Raw genomic sequence first — 20,366 nt, 5'->3', positions numbered from 1 at the left:
TTTTCTCTCCTGGATCGATTTTCCAGGTCATTTGTTTTACCCATGAGGTATTTTGCGTTTTCATCTATTTTTCCATTTTTTTTTTTGTTTCCGTTTGACTGATTCTTGCTCTCTCATAGTCATTAGTTTCCATTTGCCTGATTCTAATTTTTAACAAATTGTTTTCTTCTATTAGATTTTGTACCTCCTTCCCTATTTGGCCAATTGTATTTTTTAGGGATTTGTTTTCTTCAGTGTACTTTTTTTCCATTTGGCCAATTGTATTTTTTTTAGGGACTTGTTTTCTTCAGTGTACTTTTCCAGTTGGCCAATTGTATTTTTTTAAGGACTCTTCTACTTCTCTCATTTGACTTTTAAAATCCTTCTTGACCTCTTCTAAGAAGGCTTTTTGGGCTTCGGATCAGTTCATATTCCCTTTTGACGTTCCAGATGTGGGTTTGTTGACAATGTTGTCCTCTTCAGAATTTCTGCCTTGATCTTCACTGTTCTCATAATATGAATCTATAGTACGTTTCTTTTTGCTCATGGTGTTTGACTATTTCCTGGCCTTTAAAGAGATTGAGCTCTCCTGCTGGGGAGCAGAGGGCACTGACCCAAGCTTCTTGTGTTGGGAGCCTAGGGTCTGGTCACTGGCTTTGTGTGCTGGGGCCTCCAATGTTGGCAATTAAAGGCAGTAGGATTCTGGCAGCTTACCTGGTGTTGGGGTGGAATCAGCAAGACTGGAACTCTAGGGCAACTCTAGGTTGCCTGCTTTTCCTTTCCTTTAGTTTTCTTCAGCTTCTTTCAGATGGATGTTGCAGAGTGTTTATCCGCCTGGGGCCCTTTGTAATGCTGCTTCCTTTATTTTTGCTGAGGCACTGGGAGACCTGTTTGCTGTAGAATGCCAAGGAACCTGGTGGTTTTCTGAGCTGGTTTCCACCAGATCCCCCGCCCTCACTGAGGCACTCGGAGGTCCAGGTGTTGGTATTTGCCTTCTCCACCACCTGGGTTTCAGGATCTCCTTTTACTGTGCTAAAGTGGGGCTTTCCGCTAGCTTGCTGGGATGCCTCCCATTCCATACTGCTCCCCTTTCCTCCAGGGCAAGAGGGGCCTTTCCCATGAATCCGTCAAGCTACCTGGTCTACTGGACTACTGCTCCCCATCTTTCTTCTGGTTCAGCTGTTCCAGGGTTTTTCCTGGGGCAATATTTTCTGGGCTTTCAGAGGTTGATAGGGGAGGGTGAGAGCAACTACCTTTTTACTTTGCCGTCTTGGCTCCTGGAAGCGGAAGTCCCTCTGTCTTTTTATTCTATGATGATGATACAGCATACATGGTTGTCTGTGATGATGACAAGTGACCAATGTGGATCTGGGTGCATCTGACCATGGTACACATAATGTTTTTGTAGAACTACAGTATGGCTGTGCTTGGTTGGGTCATTTTTCAGTTGTGTCTGACTCTTTGTGACCCCATTTGGGGTTTTCTTGGCACAGATACTGCAGTGGTTTGCCATGTCCTTCTCTAGCTCATTTGACAGATGAGGAATTGAGGCAATGAGGATTAAATGACTTGCCCAGGGTCACACAGCTAATAAGTGTCTGAGGCCAGATTTGAACTCAGGAAGATGAGACTTCTTGATTCCAGTCCCATTGTTCTATCCATTGTGTCACCTAGCTGCCCAGGGTTGTACTGCCATCCCCATGGGCTCCCTCTGATGCATGTGTGAGTATTACTAGATTAGGTAGTTTACTGAGAGGCTATTTAGCAGAGCTTTCCAATGTCTTTGGTGCTGAAGTGGTGTTTTTTATATTTGTGTTTATCTCATCTAACCTAAGCTGTTGTGTAAATCCTTGAAAACTCAATTTGGCAAAAGGTCAAACTGGGATAAGGACTTTTCACATTAGAGAGAGAGAGAGAGAGAGAGAGAGAGAGAGAGTAGGATGTGGACAGGTATTTCATGAAAGAATTCAGTTCAGGCCACTAAGTGGCTGTTGAATGTTCATGAGGTAAAATTGGATAGTTTTTTGGAAATGACTTTTTTTGACATTTAAAAAAGAAACTTACCCCTCACCCTTCTCGTCTTAGAACATCTAGAGAGATGAAGGTATGCTAGTCAGTTAAGAGGATACGAGGCAGCAGAATCTAAGGCTACACCACTCAATTCTGAGTTGGGAAAATCTGAGTTCATATCCTACCTGACTAGCTTGGACATTTACTAGCTGTGTGACCTCAACAACTCCCATCACCACTCTGGGGTTCAGTTTTTTCCTCTTTAAATTGAGAAGGTTCGATTAGTTCACCTTTGAGGTCCCTTCCAACTGTATCTCTGATCTTAAGTGAGATTTGAGGCAAGTCCTTTGATCTCCTTGGGCTTCATTTTCCTCTGTAGCAGAAGGGGATTAGACTCTGAAGATGCTTTCAGCTGGAGATTTAAGCATGTGATCCCTTGGACCCATTTGGTGGCTTGAGGTAAGGACTGGGTGAAGAGGCAGCAGATAGAGAACACACATAAAAGACTTGAAGGAGAGGCTTTGTTCAGCATGGAGGCCATGGTCCAAGGGGAAGAATAGGGGGATGTGGAGTTAGAGGAGCCAGACTGGAGTCCCAGCTCTGCTACTGCTACAAGGACTACATGTAGAGTCTCCCTCAGTGTCTGATTTTTGTGTATTCCAGGGTTAATTTTTCTTTTACACTATGCTTGGGCTTCCCTGATTTGACACTGGTAAAGTCTTGACCAAAATTGGCTAGTTATTAACAAATATCCTTCCTAGCTAAGACCACCCATTTTCTTGTACATAGTTCCTCCAAGTTTTGTCCTTGTCAGTGGGCTACATTAATATTCTGCCTGGTGCATGGCCTGTGGGCTTGGTAGCTGGCCCATTTCCTTGAACTCACCTCCTTGGTGATTTTCTGACATGGCTGCTTCTCTCTCATCCAAGTAGAAGAGCATGACCATTGGCCTCCCCAGTTTCTCAGGGCAGGGGTGACCTGGGAGACAGTGTTTGGGTTGACCTTTGACCCTCTACCACCTACTATCTGTATTTATTGAGGGGGCTGAGTCACCTAAGGTCTCCATGTTCTAGTCTAGTTTCTGAGAGTACAAATTGCAGGCAGAGGTCTCAATGGAGAGATTTTCCTTCTCTGGGAGTCCCCCATAGCCCTCAGGTGTCCAGTCCCTATCCCTGCAGCTGTCTGATCAAGACACTTTCTTTTCGGCCTCCAGAGGCTCCTGGCTAGATGCCTGGGCCCCCTCAGCTGCTCTGGGTCCCTTGCACTCCTCTTGGGTCAGGCAGCATCCTGGAGCCTGGGAGGATTCCCAACCTTCTGCCTCAACTCTCTTTCTTCCTTGGAGGGGGGAGTAGCCCAAAAGTGATTGCCTCTAGTTTCCTGCAAGCCAGGTGAGGTCAGGGGCAGACATTCATGCATGCCTGGGTGCCCCCGTGTCTCTCCCAGCCCCTGGCCTGATTTTGTCTCCTCCTGCCTGGAGAAAGGAGGCTGAGACCACCTCTGCCTCAGACCACCCCTTTCCTCCTCTGCTCTGGGGGCTGTCAGGAATCCAAGTCCCATTCAGGGGCTGGTGGTCTGCTGCTGCAGCTACTGGGCACTCTTAAGTGGTGCCCAGGACACCCTGCCCCCTCCATCCCTGCCCTCCCCATCCAGGTTATCTGTAAAGAGACTGACCCCTGACAACCCCAAGCTTAGCTCAGCTGCCCCACCCATCCTGCCCAGCCCCAGCAGCTGCCCTCAGGAAAGTGGGACCTGGTTCAGTCCTGGGCCCTCCTCCAAGGACTGGGGCCCCTTCCCCTCCCCTCCCCTCCCCTCCCCTCCCCTCCCCTCCCCAGGCTGAGTGATGGGAGTGAGAGAAAAGACTTGGGGGAGGGGCCTCCCCACTCCTCTATGCCTGACATTACAGAGCTCCGCCCTCTTTTCCTCCTTCCTCCCTCTGCTCTGGGTGGCTACTCCACTGAGGCTACTGTGACGTCACTGTACCCGCCCCTGCTACCCTTGACCAAGGGCAGTGCTTTTTGTCTCTGGAGGAAGAGGAGAGGGAGTCTGAGTCTGGAGGTGGGGCAGTTGGAGATCTGCCGTCCCCCAACCCCCTCCCCTTCTCTACCCCCACCTCCTCCCCCCGGTCACCTGAGAGATCCTTGAAATTCCTGCACTTTCGTGGGTGGCTGTGTAGGAGGTAAGCGTCGCCTCCCCCTTCCTGCCAAGACCCCCCTGCCCCTCTGCATCCTCCCCTTATATTCTCTTCTGCCCTCTCTTCTGTCTTCTCCTGAACTCCCCCCACCACAAATTGGCTTGTCTTAGTGCCCAGGGGCATGTGTGTGTGCATGGGGTGGGGGGAGTCATGGGAGTATTAGTACCTTTGTTTATGCGTGTGGTGTGTGTGTGTGTGTGTGTACCGCATGTACCCGCATGTACGTGTGAAGTCGTGTGTGCCTGCTCCTCCAGGGCTGTTCTTGCCTGGGGCTTCCTGCCTGCCCAGACCTTTGTCCGGAGTTCTGGGGCTTGGGAGGCCGTGGGGTGGAGGCCAGCAGGGAGAAGCCTTTGGGGACACTCCCTCCATCCCCTCCTCAGGCGGACGTTTCCATTCTTTCTTCCTCCCATCCTTGGCTTGGCCCCAGGGCTGGGGAGAGAGGAGACAGTCTAGGAACTCTTCTTCTCCCCTTCTCCATATCATCTCTTTCCTCTGGTGTCCTTAGATTTAATGGTGTATTTGTTTTTGTTCTGGTTTCAACTAGCACCTGGTGAAAGGGGCGTTTCCATGTATGTACCTTATTGTGGAACAGAAAGAGGGGGACTGTCCCTGAACCTGCATCTCTGTGATTTACAGACCAAAAGAAGAGAGTTGTTTTAATGTGCAGCACCTTCCCTCATTATGAGGGATTTGGAGCATTTTGTCCTAGGGCTATTGGGAGCTAGGGTTTCTTCCTTTGAAAATGTCCTTTTCCTTTGCCCTATTGGAGACTGGCTCCTCATCTTGGAAATTAGAATCAGAACAATTGTTTTCATAATCATTGATATGTAGTATAGTTTAACATCTGCTGCTGATAGTCTTTAACCCAAACCCCTTTCTTTCCTCCTTCTGCCCTCTATTATTACCCTGGAGATGCTTAGCCTGCTTAAAATTTTTTTTAGTAATGTTTTCTGTTTTTTACATCACCAGAGTATCCCAAGTATCCCTCCCTTTCCCCATCCTCGAGGGCCGTGCCATGTAACAAATTGTATTTTTGTTTTAGGGAGGAAAAAAAATGGAGCACAACTGATTGATGCCTGTGGAAAAGGTGTGCGATGTGTAACACCTGTGGACCTCTCACGGCCTGGACGGGGTAGGGTGATGGTGTCTTCTCATATTTCCTTTTCAGTCCTGCTTGTTCTTTAACATTTTGTTACAGGTACTTTCAAGGTTTTAGTGTGTGCTTCTTTCCATTTAAATTGTTGTAGTTACTGTGTATTTATTCTGTTTTCTTGGCTTCTCCTACTTCACTTTGCACCAGTTCACAAATAGCTCTGGGTACCTCCCTGTACTCCCCACTCCCATCATTTCTTAAAGCACAGTAGTAGTGTTCTATTATTCATGTTCCATACCTTGTTTAGCTCTCATTCCCCAGTTGATGAGCATCCACTTTGTTTCTAATTTGTAGCTGTTGCAAATATTTTAATATTTATAAAATATAAATATTATATTTCTATAAAATGCTATTGTAAACATTTTGGAGTATATGGAGACTTTTTTTTCTTAATGGCTTCCTTGGGGTGTAAACCCAGTAATGGAGTCTTTGCTTTAAAAACTATGGACATTTTTGTTACTTTCTTTGTATAATTCCAAATTACTTTCCAAAATGATTGTGCCATTTCACAGCTCTACCAACAATGAATTAGTGTTAAAAATTAAAAAGAAAAAAAGTTAAAACTTAAAGTATGCTGCAAGGTGCAGTTAGAGTTCATCAGTTCTCTCTCTGGAGATGAATAGCATTTTTTCACTAGGGGTACTTTGGAATTGTCTTGGATCATCATCTTGATCAGAGTAGCCAAGTCTTTTGCAGTCAATCATCAATACACTATTACTGTTGCTGTATTTTTCTCCTGGCTCTGCCCACTTCATTTTGCATCAGTTCATATATGTCTTCCCAGGATTTTCTGAAGCCATCCTATTTGTCATTTCATATATCACAGTAGTATTCCATCACAATCATATGCCCCGACCTGTTCAGTCACTCCATGTTTGATGGTCATCTCCTTGATATCTAGTTCTTTGCCACCACAAAAAGAACTGCTGTAGATATTTTTTTCTATAAATAGACTCCTTTCCCCTCCCCTTTTTAAAATCTCTTTGGGATACAGACCTAGTTATGATATTGCTGAGTCAAAGGGTGTGCACAGTTTTGTGGCCCATAGGGTATAGTTCCAAACAATTCTCCAGAATGGTCAGACTAGTTCACAACTCTAAAAACAGTGTATTAGTTTCCGAATTTTTCTACATCCCCTCCAACATTTGTCATTTTCCTTTTCTGTCGTATTAGCCAACCTGAGAGGTGTGAGGTGGTACTTCAGAGTTGGTTTTGTTTTCATTTCTCTAATCGTAGTGACTTAGAGCATTTTTTAATGTGATTATTGATAGCTTTGATTTCTTCTTCTGAATACTGCCTGTTCATATTCTTTCACCATTTATCAATTGGGGAATGACTCATTTTTTAAAAAAAATAAATTTGGCTCAGTTCCTTTTATATTTGAAAAATAGCAGCTTTATCAGAGAAACTTGCTGTCAATTTTTTCCCCATCTACCTATCTTCCTTCTAATTTTGGCTGTATTAGGGGTTTTTTGTGCAAAAGATTTTTAAATTTCATGTAATAAAAATTATCTGTTTCACTTCCCATGAGCCTCTCTATCTCTTGTTTGGTCATAAAATCTTCCCTTATCCATAAATCTGACAGGTACATTTTTCCTTGCTCTCCTGATTTACTAATGATATCACCGTTTATGTCAAAATCATGTACCCATTTTGACCTTATCTTGGTATAGATTGTGACATGTTGATTTATGCTTAGTTCTGCCAAACTGTTTTTCCAGTTTTCCCAGTAATTTTTGTCAAATGGTGAGTTCTTACTGAAGTAGAAGACATACAGTGCCCTAAAAGCTAAAAACTTTTTAAAGAAACAAATTTTAATTAAGGGTTGTTTTTCCAGCACCTTGTGAGGCCCCTCCTGAACTTGAGGGCATCCTAGAGTCTCTTTCCCCTTTCTTGAAATGCCATACAACTTGCACCAAAAGAATTTCCCTTGCCTCCCTTATCCTGTGTTCCATATTCTGTCATCCATCTTCCTCATCCTCTGTCATGACAATTTTTCCTTATCTTGATAACCATTTTCCTAAAAATATACCATTATCCTACAGGCTGTATAACTTTCTGTCTATATAAGTCTGGGTCCTTTCTTATATAGGGGCCTTTGTTTAGCTCCTTGCTAATCTCAGGCTAGTGGGCTTTGACAAAATAAAGCTCCCAATGGCTACAGAGAGGGTCTGAGTGAATTCTTTCACACCTGAACCAGCTCTCCCAACTCTAAACCTCAACATAAAATGGTGCCGAAACCCGGGAGTCCAAACATTAATTGGACTCTACTGATCTTCTCCTGGCCACTAGGATAACAGGTAAGTGCCCTTTTCTTTGTTTTCTTCCCCAGACCTTTTCTGCTCCTACTGTCTCCCTGGCTGAGACCCCTGGAGTGCCCAGACCCTGCCAGCGGTGTCTGAAGCTCCACTGACCTCTGGGTGGTCAGTCGGACTGTTGACCCTCGTATAAGGGGACGCCCTTGTGCTGGGTCGGTCGTGTTTTTTCCTGTCAAGTGTCTTGGGATGCCAAGACAAGCGAGAGGCTGCTAGTAGACTGCTAGGATGGGAAATTCAGGGAAGGAGATTTTAAAGAAAAGCACCTAGGTGTTCCATTGTGACACTGCCTGACCTCAATGTAGTCTAGAAAAATAATTTGTGAAGGGAATTTCTAAACAAGACAAGCTTAGTAAGAAATTTGGTACCCAAAACTTAAAGAAAAGGCACCTTGCTCTGCTTGAGCAGACTTTTATTCCCCTGCACCTTAGTTTACCCTGTATTGTTTCTTCCCCTCCCCCAGGGGACTTTGGGGAGGCGGGTAGGTGGGCCTTTGCGCCTGGTTTTCTTTGGGGGTCCCTGCACCCTGGTTTCAAGGTCTCATTTTCTAGTACATGCAGCTCGAAATTCCCAGGAGGATGGGAATGGAGAGTTGGACTGCTTAAGGCTTATCTGATAAGTCTCAAAGGTAGAAGAGACGAGGAACAGCTCTTCTCCAGAAGAGACTGGAAGGTATGTAAGCCTCCTCTCTCTCCCTATCCCTTTTCCCACCCTGTAGTTGGGGTGGCTCTCCAAGCACCTAGGAAGGCCTGACCTCTCAGGTCCGACCAAATGGGTCAGACAGCTACAAGGCTGTCTCATACTCAGCCTGACCTCTCGGGCTCTCTCGGTCCAGCGGTTCCAGGTCATGGACCTGGGCACACCTTCTGCAGCATAGAGGACAGACTCTATCCGGAAGCTCATGTTCAATTCTTACAAATCTCTGGGCGCTAGGGAATTGGGAAAATTGCAATTACTACCTTCTCTCTGCACCCCGAGACTCTTGGGAACTCCAGTTCAAGGAAGTAAAAAGTTTTTTGGAGCTGGAAATTGTCACCATGTGTCTTCAAAAAAAAAAGTGCGTTTATGGCCAATAATCTTTTCTTTTAAAGTGCTAAGAGTATTGGGTCTTAGAAATTAAAATGTTACTATTAATGATTATGAATCCAGATCTTGTTTGCTCATCCAATTAAATTTAAGGTCACCTGATTGGTAATTAATTGGTTCTGTGTCAAGCTTTAAATACAAGATAATTGCTTGTGGTATGGTTATATTTCTAAATTTTCTTGTATTGTGTAATGTGGTTAACGATTATATCACCTGCATTGTTAGAAAAGCAATTTCTCTTATAATCTAGATGTTGTTAGATCAAGAATTGTACTGTCAGATTATGAGGTTGTTAAATAAGACAAGGGTTTTTGGAACTATCTAGTCATAATTTCTTATTAACTCTGTGCAAAGTCTTCTATAGAAGACTGAGTAAATTTTCAAATGCCTGGTAAACTTTGTTATTGTGATAAGGCTAATTTAATTTGGTGTGTTTAAAACCCAATTAGGGAAAAAAAACCCTGAAACTTCCCAAGGTAGACACCTTTTGGTGCTTAGGAATTTGTGATTATTGAGAATTTTGGTTTTGTGGCACTTTGGGAATTTGTGATACTTAAAAGACATTTTGCACCAACTTGGTTTTGATAAATTCCAATCTTTAAGGTTTCTAGCTAATTTACTTCATGAAAGTTTAGTGATTATTCCTTTTAAGGAATCAGGATAAACTGTAACCTTTTTTTAAGAAAGGGAAATACTTTTTTACAAAATAATGTTTTGCAGAATCTTTTTGTGTGATTTTTAGAAGGCCTACTAAATTTCCTTTTGCAAGCTAATTTGTTGCAGTAATTTGATATTGATAATAATTACATCCAAATCTACTGTGAATTTTCTAAGTTTCATTCCTAGGTTTGTTGTGTCCTTAGATCGGGTGCTTTCAGAGAAACAGAGTCAATGGTTCGTGCTTCAGGCACTATAAGGGCGGGCACTGGTCTCGCGTAGGTCTGAAAGCTCAATGCCCCACTCTAAATTTTTACGGGGTGGACGTAGAAGTGAAAAAGTTAGGACAGCTAAAACATCTTAGCAGATTCTGGAAGTTTTGAGATTGATCATTAAGGAGTTTTTAAACACCTCCTTCTGATCTTGTCACTCCCTTTCTCCACTCCCTCCCCTTGAGTCAAGAGGGTTTCTCTGTGTGGGGATTCCAAACAGCCTCAGGTTTTTCTGTTAATTAGGAAGAGAGTGTTTCACCCCCCCTCACTCCCGCCTGCAAGTTCACCTTCCCCCACCTGGCTATAGGAAGGAGGGGGAGAGGCAGCAGCTACAGCCTGGAAGTATCTTCCAACACACCTCTGTGGGGAGAGAGTGAAAGGGGATGGGTCAAGGTAAAGAAGTCGGTATGTGTCTGTACTTAGTAAGCCTGCCCATCCTTCTATCAATAATGTTTATATGATCTGGAAACGCAATTGTTGCCATCTGAAGTTTATTGTTTTGTGTTACAGCTGAAACAGTTTAGTTATCACTTAAGAAAATTGTAAGATTGTTGGTTGTTTTAATGTTAAAGCCTAAAGCTGGTAATTAATTACTGTGTGTATTTGTGGAAAGGAGCAGTCCTCGGGGCTAGTGGAAAAGCACAGCCCATAGAAATTCTGAAGATAGATGGGGTGGATAAGGCAGCCCCTTCTCTGGGATCCATGTTGATCCTCCTTAGATTTGTAAACTTGCCAAAGAACTTGTTTGGATCCTGGAGTTCTTAAACAAGCAATTTGACTTGCTGAGAATTTGCTAGTATATAGAAATGATCTCTAGTGATTGGCTTTTGTACAAGGACAAGTTTACATTTGAGATGTGAGTCCTGGTAAATTTTTGATTAGGGAAACTTGCCATCTGAGGTGAAAGCTCATAGGACTATAAGATTTGTGTTTTGAGTTGTCTGATGGTTCATAAAAATCCACCCATAATCAATAGTCAATAATCCACCATCTGAGAGAACTGCCACAAGCTACTCAGAGAGAATGTGACTGTTACAGGTGGAGGTCTGCATCTGGAAAAGCTGAGAGGACAGTCTTAGCCTCAGCCTAGGATAGGATCCTCCTGGCTCAGTTTCCCCGTCCTTTGAAAAGGAATATTTCCCACCTGACTATCCCTGAGTCTGGCTATGAGGTGGAATTGATACTGCATGGTTGGAAAACTGTGATGTCTTTGCTTTTCCTTTTTATGGCAAATTTCTGTAATCAAAGCAAATAGATAGTAAAAGATAGGAGCACAATGCAAGTATGTGAAATCTTGCTATTTTCAATCTGAATGTGTAGTCATCCCGTATCTCAAACAGTTGGGTAAATTAGTATTCCTGCATAGTTATGTGAAAGATTAAATCCCTGGAATACAACATTCTTTCTGAATGATAGAGGAATAATTAGACAAAGGAAAAAAGTTTGTGAAACAAAGGTACAAACACAATGTTGAATCATCCCACAGAATGAGGCTGGGATACAACTGAGCTACTATATCAAAGTGTATGTTTAAGATCTGAGCTATTCAGCCTAAGATTATATTCTTTTCTATTTCTTAAGCAATTTAGGAAATGAGTATTTGGCCTAGACATCTGCTTATTACTAGATATGTTTGTATGGAATAAGGTCTTTAAATGTTTCAAAATGATGTAAGAATAATTGGGTATTGGTACAACTGATTGAGGGACGTAGCTGTTATTCTATTACTACTGAAACTAAATCAGAGACATCTTCAGTTTGGGGAAAAGAATTTCAGTGCAATTTTCTTAGAGGGAGGTAACTTATGGAATACTTTTGCATTAATGGAAAAGTCAATTTCATTTAAAGTTTACTACTATTGTGGAAATAATACCTGTTTATTCAGTGTGTCTTGTGGTACAAACATGTTTTATTGTAAACAGCTTATTGATATGCACTGTTTTGGAATTAATTACTTAGGGATCTTCTCAGGTCTTTTATGGTAACTAGAGTAAAAGTCTCTTATAAGCAAATTTATTTGTATAACTACTGAACTCAAGAATAGAAAGCTTCTACCTGCAAAAGTGTTGTTACTTATAATTACATGTACAGAGTTGGATCCTCAATACTATCTGATTCTCCTGAAAGAATTGGAATCATAGTGGAAACTTTTGAGGAAACAAGATCAGATAATCCTCTATGTCAAAAGTAAATAATAGCATCATGGGGCTCTTGGTTTCTTTCCTCTTTTCTGACATCATTTTTAATGCTCATTCTATTTGGGCTCTGCCTGCTGAACTTGTTTGTCAGATTTATGTTTCCTAGACTATTGGCTGTCCACCTGCAGATGGTCATGCAACAAGGATACCTGTCCCACACTTGCCTCATCCCCTGGATGCTGCTTCAGCCTCATTTTACTCCCCTCCCCACCCCACTGAGGGAGGGACAGCTCCTTTGTCCCTCTCCCAAGAGCATTTGGGTGAATGGTGAGGCAGACAGGAGTGCTGGAGGCAGATGAAGCAAGTGGCATGTGAGATATGGGATAAGATGCAGGGTGAGACCAGCCAGAAAAGTGATCAAAGAAGACTATGCATTGAAGCCTCTCACTGTGGACTTATCTGTATACTTTCTAGCTATGCTTTGTTCAGGGCCCCACTTTGTACCACTTCTGTTCCTAGATCACCTAGGGTTAGGCCTGCTTCGGCAGGACTGGAATTCTAATACCTTAATTCAAGTAGGGAACTCTGTGGCAGAGTATGTGATTGCTGGGTATGCCAACTAGCTTACTCCCCATAGCTCTCCCCTTATTCCTTGAAAACCCAGCGTGGAATTTATCCTTTGAACATTAGAACTCTGTACCCACAGGATACCACAGGCAGCCTCTTGGATACCAGACATCCACTCCAGCCTGATATCTCCCCCTATGTCCTCCTAGGGGTCATGGTTCTTTCATCATTTTACTTGCTCTTATATTTGGTCCGTGTTTGTTTAACATCCTGGTTTGATTTGTGTCTTCTCACCTGCAGAAATTCCACTATCAACTCTTAGGATACCAGCCCCTACCCATGGTGTCCCTGTGTGGTTTGCCTCTCTCCACAATGGACGCAGCTGGCACTGCATCCCACATCTTCATGCTGACCTCCCCTCTTCATCCTACTCTAGGCCCTTGAAATTGACTCTTTGCCCCTGTTCAGCAGGAAGCAGCTACTGAAGATAATGACCTTTGCCCCTCCCCCCCAAAGATTTCTCCTGCCTAGTGTTTGAGAGGGGAATGAAGTAGAAAACATACAGTGCCCTAAAAGCTTTTTAAAGAAACAAATTTTAATTAAGGGTTGGTTGTTTTTCCAGCACCTTGTGAGGCCCCTCCTGGACTTGAGGGCATCCTAGAGTCTCTTTCCCCTATCTTGAAATGCCATACAACTTGCACCAAAAGAATTTCCTTTGCCTCCCTTGTCCTGAGTCCCATATTCTGTCATGACAATTTTTCCTTATCTTGACAACCATTTTCCTAAAAATATACCATTATCCTACAGGCTGTTTAGCTTTCTGTCTATATAAGTCTGGGTCCTTTCCTATATAGGGGCCTTTGTTTAGCTCCTTGCTAATCTCAGGCTAGTGGGCTTTGACGAAATAAAGCTCCCAATGGCTACAGAGAAGGTCTAAGTGAATTCTTTCACACCTGAACCAGCTCTCCTAACTCTAAACCTCAGCATTACTACCAAAGCTTGGATCTTTCTGTTTACCAAACACTAGGTTACTGTGGTGATTTCCTATTATGTATTATGCACCTAATCTATTCCACTGATCCACCCCTCTATGTCTTAGCCAGTACCAGATTGTTTTCATGATCATTGCTTTGTATTATACTTTCAAATCTAGTACTGCTTTGCTACCTTCCTTTACATTTTTTTTCATTGATTCCCTTCAAATTCTTTACCTTATGTGCTTCCCAGATGAATTTGATTATTTTTTTCTAGTTGTACAAAATAAGTCTATGGTGGTTTGATAATTGTGGCACTGAATAAGTAAATTAACTTAGGTAGGATTGTCATTTTTTATTGGCTCTGCTTACCGATGAGCAATTCCTATTTCTCCTGTTGTTTGGATCTGTCTTTATTTGAGTGGAGTGTTTTGTCATTGTATTCATGTAGTCAATGGATTGGTCTTGGCAGGGAGACTCCCGAGGATTTTATATTGTTTGTAGTTATTTTAAATGGAATTTCTCTTTCTACCTTTTCCTGCAGGTGGTTGTTGTAGTTTGTAGCTTGTTGGTAGTATTATAGAAATGCTGATGATAAGTGGGTTTATTTTGTATCCTGCAACTTTGCTAAAGTTGTTAATTATTTCCACTAGTTTTTTTTTTTGTTTGATTCTCTTGAGTGCTCTAAATATACCATATATCATGTGCAAAGAGAGGTAGTTTTGTCTCCTCGTTGCCTATTTTTATTCTTCCAATTTTTTTCTTGCCTTCTGCCTGTAGCTAGGATTTCTAGGACGATATTGAATAATTGTGGTGATGATGGACATCCTTGTTTCACTCCTGATCTTATTCAAAGGGCTTCAAGTTTATTCTCATGATGGATAATGCTTGCTCTTGGTTTTAAAAAGATATTACTTATAATTTTAAAAAAGGTTCTGTTGGTTCCTATGCTTTCTAGTGTTTTTAATAGGTTGTATTTTGTCAAAGCTTTTTTCTACATCTTTTTTTTATAATCACACAATTTTTGTTGATTTTGTTGTTGATGTTATCAATTGTGCTGATAATTTTCCTAATGTTGAAACAGCCCTGCATTCTTAGTATTAATCCCACTGCTCATAGTGCATGACTTTTGTGATATACTGCTGTGATCTCCTTCCTTGGATTTCATTTCAAATGGTTCCTTGCTGTTCTTTAAGGAAATTGGTCTATAATTTTCTTTTTCTGTTTTTGTTCTCCCTTGTTTAGGTATCAAAACCATATTTTGGCTATAAAAACACTTTGGTAGGATGCCTTCTTTACCTAGTTTTTCAAATAATTTATATATTATTGGGATGAATTGTTCCTTAAATATCTGGTAGAATTCACTTATAAATCTATCTGGTCCTTGGGATTTTGTCTTAGGGAATGCATTTATACCTTGAGCAATTTTCTCTTTTTTGGATGAGGTTATTTAAGTATTCTATTTCTTCTTCTGTTAACAAGCACAGTTTATATTTTTGTAAATATTCACCCATTTCACTTAGATTTTCAGTTTACCTGGCATATGATTGTGCAAAATGCCTTGTAATTGCTTCAATTTCATCTTCATTGGTTATGTATTTACCCTATTCATTTCCAAGACTAGTGTTAGAAATAAGGCCTTAGAGAAATAAAGCCTTCTAGTTACAAATGAAACTAAGCTCAGAGTGAGTGAAGAATCATTTATTTTACGGTTCTTGGGAGAACCAGGCAAAACCTCTCGGAAGAGATTGCGCTGATTACAGAATCGAGAAAGAGTTTTATACTGTTAAACCGAGACTCCTCCCTTCCAGGCCCGGATTGGTCCATTCCTTTCCAGGTTACAATCTTATACACCCACCCATCTCAGTCCCCTTGACATGGGCCCCCCTTCCCCCCATCCCTTGTCATACAAAATCCTTTGTCCTACTTAGGGCTAGTTAAAACCTGTTCTGCCCTCTAGAACTTTGGGGTCTATTAAAGATTAGGGCCCTTCTCATTGGCTTGCCCTTTCAAGGTTTTGCAAGCTTGTTAAAACAATGTAACTTCTTTGCTGATGTTGTAAGATGTCAAAGGTTATCTTAACTTGTGGGAGTATGATACTTTGTCCCTTACACTGGTAATTTGGTTTTCTTTTTTTAAATCAAATAACCAATGGTTTATCTATTCTATTGGTTTTTTCATAAAACCAAATCCTAGTTTTATCTATTAGTTTACTTTTTTTTACTTTCAGTATTATTAATCTCACCTTTGAATTTTAAGATTTCCATTTTGATACCTAATTGGAGATTTTTAATTTCTTCTTTTTCTACCTTTTTATAAAATTTGTGCCCAATTCCTTGATCTGCGCTTTCTCTGTTTTACTTATTATTTTTTTTTAGAATGTTTTAGGCATCCTAAATCTGAGATGATTCTTTCTTTATTTTATTTTTTTGGTGAGGCAACTGGGGTTAAGTGACTTGCCCAGGGTCACACAGGTAGTAAGTGTCAAGTGTCTGGTCTGAGGCCAGATTTGAACTCAGGTCCTCCTGAGTCCAGGCCCACTGCTTTATCCATTGTGCCACCTATCTGCCCCTCTGTTTTACTTATGTAAGCATTCAGAGAAAGACAATTTCCCTAAGAACTGCTTTGGTTGCATCCCACTGTTTTTGTTGTGCTGTCTCATTGTTGGCATTCTCTTTAGTGAAATTGTTGATTATTTTCTGTGATTTGTTTTTTAACCCCCTCATTCTTTAGGATTAGATTATTTAGTTTTCAGTTAATTTTGAATCTGTTTCCACACCCTCTATTGAATGTCATTTTCATCACACTGTGGTCTGTAAGGGTACATTTCAGATTTCTGTTTTTCTCCATTTGTTTTTGAAATTTTTATGCCCTAATACATGGTGAGTTTTTGTGAAGTTCCCATAATACAGCTGAGAAAAAGTTATATTCCTTTCAATTTCTATTCAGCCTTCTCCAGAGGTCCATCATATCTAACTTTTCCAAGATTCTTTTCATCTTCTGAACTTTTCTTATTTTTGCATGCATAGGTTTACCTAACTCTGAGAGGGGAAAGTTAGGATCACCCATTGGTAATTTGACTATTTCCTTCATTTAACTTTTCCTTTAAGAAATTGGATGCTCTGCCATTTGGTGCATATTTGTTTAGTATTGCTATTACATTATATTATTATGATACTTTTTTGCAAGATGTAGTTTCCTTGCTTATCTCTTTGAACTAGGTCTGTTTTTGCTTTTGCTTTTTCTGAGGTCCTGATTGCTACCCCTGTTTGTGTTTTGATCTTCCGTGTCCCCGTTGTAGCTTTTTATGGTCTGGGATTTTTTTGCTCATTTTTTCCAGCCAATTGCTTGATCTTAAATTTATGTTAAAGTTGGTCTCTGTTTCCAGAGTGGGAGCAGTGGGGAAATGCAATGTCTGACACTTCAGCCTTTTTCATACTGCTATTTTCAAAGCTAGCTCTGGGGGTTTGGAAGTTTTCAGTGGTTGCAGGGTATTTTGATTTGAGGAGAGGTGAGGTCACTGCTCTCTTGGTCTGTGCTCTGGCTCTTACCCAGGAAAGCAACCTGAACCCTTGGGACTACAATTATATTACAGCAACTCATGGTCTTTGCTTCCTTGTGACAAGAAGCAATACTGTTCCTCAGGGTCCATACTCCCTCTTGCTCGAAAGTACTCCTCTTTGCCCTTGAACTGCGAGCCAGAAGTCTACATAAGGAATGGAGTTGCCACACAGCTTCCAGTCCTGCATCCAGTGCTAGCACAGGGGTCCCCTTTAATCTCTTTCTGACCAATTGCCAGGCCCCCTCACTGTCTCTGGCTTGAGAGCTCCTGAAGTGTCTTTGGTTCTGCTACCACCCTCTAATCCCACCAATGTCCTTTCAATCACTTGGGCTCCAAGCCAGCCTCTCCCCCTGTGTTACAGATGTCTTCTTCCAACCTCTTAAGTTGTCTTGGGTTAGAAGAATATCTCACCTTGACCTCTTGTTGGCTCTGCCACTCAAGAATTCAATTTCAGTCACTATTTTAAAATTGTTTGAAGGGGAATGTTGAGAGGTCTTGGTTTAGTGCTTTCTCTACTCCACCATCTAGCTAATGGCTTCTTAAATTGCATTAGTGATCATTTGATCCTTCACGAAGTAGAGGAATGAACAAAGGGAAAAGGCCATTGTTGCCTGATTCTGAGCATTTTCACTGGCTGTCCCCCATACCTGGAATGCTCTCACTCTTCATCTCTACCTCTTAGCTTCCCTGGCATCCTTCACATCCCGGATCAAACCCCACCTTCTACAGGAGGCCTTTCTTGATCCCCCCTAATTTTAGCCTGTCCCCACTGCTGATCACTTTCACTTTATCCTGTCCATGGCATGGTTCTCCATAGTTGTTTGCATGCTATCTTCCCCATTACATTTAGCTCCTTTAGCACAGAGAAAGCCTTTTGCCTTTCTGTGTATTCCCAGCATTTACTTAGCTCAGTTCCCGGCACATAGTAGATGTTTATTGACCGACTATTCTGGATCTGATTCTCACTAATGGAGAGGAAGTGGTTCCTGGAATGGAAATGATGGAGATGCTGGGAGGAAGTGACCACTCAGTCCTAGAGTTTGGGATAAAGGAGAGGCAATCTGGGCATAGTCTGAGAAGCCAGTGAACCTAGTAGGTTAGTATACCATGAACCAAAAGATCATAACTACTAGGGGGTAAGGACTTACTTTCTGACAAAAGCTTCTCACAGCCCTGAAAAGCAGTATGGTATATACATCAGCATCTCACAACATAAACCAAGATAAGTTCCAAATGAATACACAAATTAGACAAAAAAGAGACATTATAAACAAATTCCAGAATTGGGAAATTACCTTTGTCATCTATAGATAGAGGAAGAATTCAGGCACAAAGAAGAGAGAAGATTCCAGGGGGTAAAATTGATCACTTTTATTTACATCAAATTAAAATGTTTTTGTACGCAGAAAATTAGTGAAATTAAAATTAGAAAGAAAAAGCAGGTAAATGGGGAGAATCTTTGCAGCAAGTTTCTCTGATATGTAAAGTATATAGAGAACCAATTCTTATTTATAATCATAAGAGGAATTTCCCAACTGATAAATGGTCGAAGGATGTATCCAAGCAGTTTTCAGAGGATTAAATCTAAACAGTGCACAAACATATGGAACAATGCTCAAAATTATTAATAATTAGGAAAATATAAATTAAAGCAACTCTGAGGTTCTGCTTTACAGCCATGAGTAATAGGGCATTGTTGCTGAAGATACGAAGATAGATAGTTAAGAGAACAACTACACTGTGGGAAAACAGGCCCAATAATAAAGTGTTGGTTCAGCTATGAGTTTGTCCAGACATTCTGAAAATCACTTTTAAAGTATGTTCCAAAAGTGCTAAACTGAGCATCCCTTTTGACCCAGCTATACCACAACTGGGCTTATCCCCCAATAAGATCAAAAAAAAGAGGGGAAAGAGTCATGTGTACAAAAATATTATAATGGCTTTTTTTGTAGCAGCAGCAGCAGTAGTAGTAAAGTGGACACTTATGGGATGCCCTTAAGTTGGCAGAATGCCTAAACAAATTATGTTATATAAATACAATGGAATATTATCGCAACATAAGAAATGCCTAAGTGAAGAGTTTCAGAGAAATCTGAGAAAACAAGTACCCAAACATCAAAGTCTACCATGTGAATAAAGGATTAGAAGTCAGAATCATGAGCGATAGTTAGAAGTTATAAAGAGGCCAGTTTGGCATGACATGAGAAAAATCTCCCTAAAAATGAGAATTCTCCCAAAGTGCAGTGGGCTGCCTTGGAGAAGTAGTGGGTTCCCCGTACTTGGAAGTATTCAAGGAAAAGCTGGATGACCATTTGTCTGGTATGTTATTCTGAGGATTCCCTTCATTGGATGAGATGGCTGCTGTGGTCCCTCTAACGGTCAAGTTTTGTGCAAATTCTGTGAACCAGGTCTGACAAGGAAATCTGAGGACACCATAGGTTTTTAAAGAGCTGTTTATTGGGTCTGGAGCAGACCATATTGCAGAGCTGAGCTGAGCTGTCCCTGGACCCTGAGGATATGTGTGCAGCACTGGCAGGCTTTAGGCTAATGCAGCAATCCCTTAGTTCCAGTGACAGCAGCAAGAGGAGGCCGACCACCTGCCACCTCTGATCTTTCTCTCCAGGTGCTTCACTGCCTCAGCTAGGCTGGCTTGCCTGCCCCAAAGGGAGCAGGTCCTGGGCATGGTTGACTGGCCCCTTGTTCACAGGAATTGCTTCCCCCAGAGATGACTATCAGTACTGAGACTGAAGCAGGACCAGTGTTCTGGGAGAGGTACATGTATTTGAGAGACCCTTGGGCTGAGCTATTTCTATCATGGTCTCAGTAGTTTGACTTGCCTGGTACTAGCTGCCTCTTGGATCTCCCTCAGTGGGACTTTTGCATCAAGAAAGAATACATGCAGGGGTTGGAGAAGGGAAAGTGTCCCAATTTTCAAAAAGGAGAAGGGGATGGAATCTGCAAATTATAGATCAATGAACTTCAGCCTGGTTTCTGGGAACTATTCTAGAATGTATTTGTAGGTAGATTGGAATTTTCAGTGACCAAAACATAGTACCAAAGCAGCTTTGCTGCTGACCAGTATGCATAATAATGACAGCATTGGGGTGAGGCAGAAGGAGAGCACTGACTTTGTCTCCTCAGACTACTTTTTGTGATGGTTTAAATTCATAGTCAGCAAATCCAGAATCTTGTAAGTATGTCAGACTGTCTGAACTCTAAGTTAGATACTCAATTGTAAAAAAGCGTTACCTGGAATCCAAGCAAAGGGGTAGATATGGAGATACCTAATCCTACCTGGGGACATTCTGCCTATATTTCTTTTGGGAGAAGGGAGATATAGTGATTATGATTCAAGGACTGTCAGCCTTCCTTTAGCATGGAGAAGTTCTAGCCAGCACACCCTAGGCAACTGTAGCTGATATAGTTTAGATGACTATGAAGAAATGAATATAGACAAGACAG

At 41.7% G+C, this 20,366-nt stretch overlaps 1 long non-coding RNA gene across 2 annotated transcripts in view; it reads left to right on the top strand.

Annotated features, from left to right (window-relative positions):
- Window positions 1-20,366, top strand: part of LOC114042541 — a 42,993-nt gene that overhangs the window by 9,406 nt on the left and 13,221 nt on the right. Inside the window, exons 1-2 of one of the 2 annotated variants that reach the window (XR_003568999.1) lie at window positions 3,955-4,165; window positions 5,223-5,312. This is a non-coding gene — a long non-coding RNA (uncharacterized LOC114042541). Of the gene's footprint in view, window positions 1-3,954; window positions 4,166-5,222; window positions 5,313-20,366 lie in introns of those variants that run through there. The other variant, XR_003568998.1, reaches the window with a different exon arrangement.

This window comes from Vombatus ursinus, unplaced genomic scaffold (assembly GCF_900497805.2).
Source record: "Vombatus ursinus unplaced genomic scaffold, bare-nosed wombat genome assembly UNPS02014594.1, whole genome shotgun sequence".
Taxonomy (NCBI): domain Eukaryota; kingdom Metazoa; phylum Chordata; class Mammalia; order Diprotodontia; family Vombatidae; genus Vombatus; species Vombatus ursinus.
The sequence above is the reverse complement of the archived record's forward strand: the minus strand, read 5'-3'. Positions and strand labels throughout refer to the sequence as shown.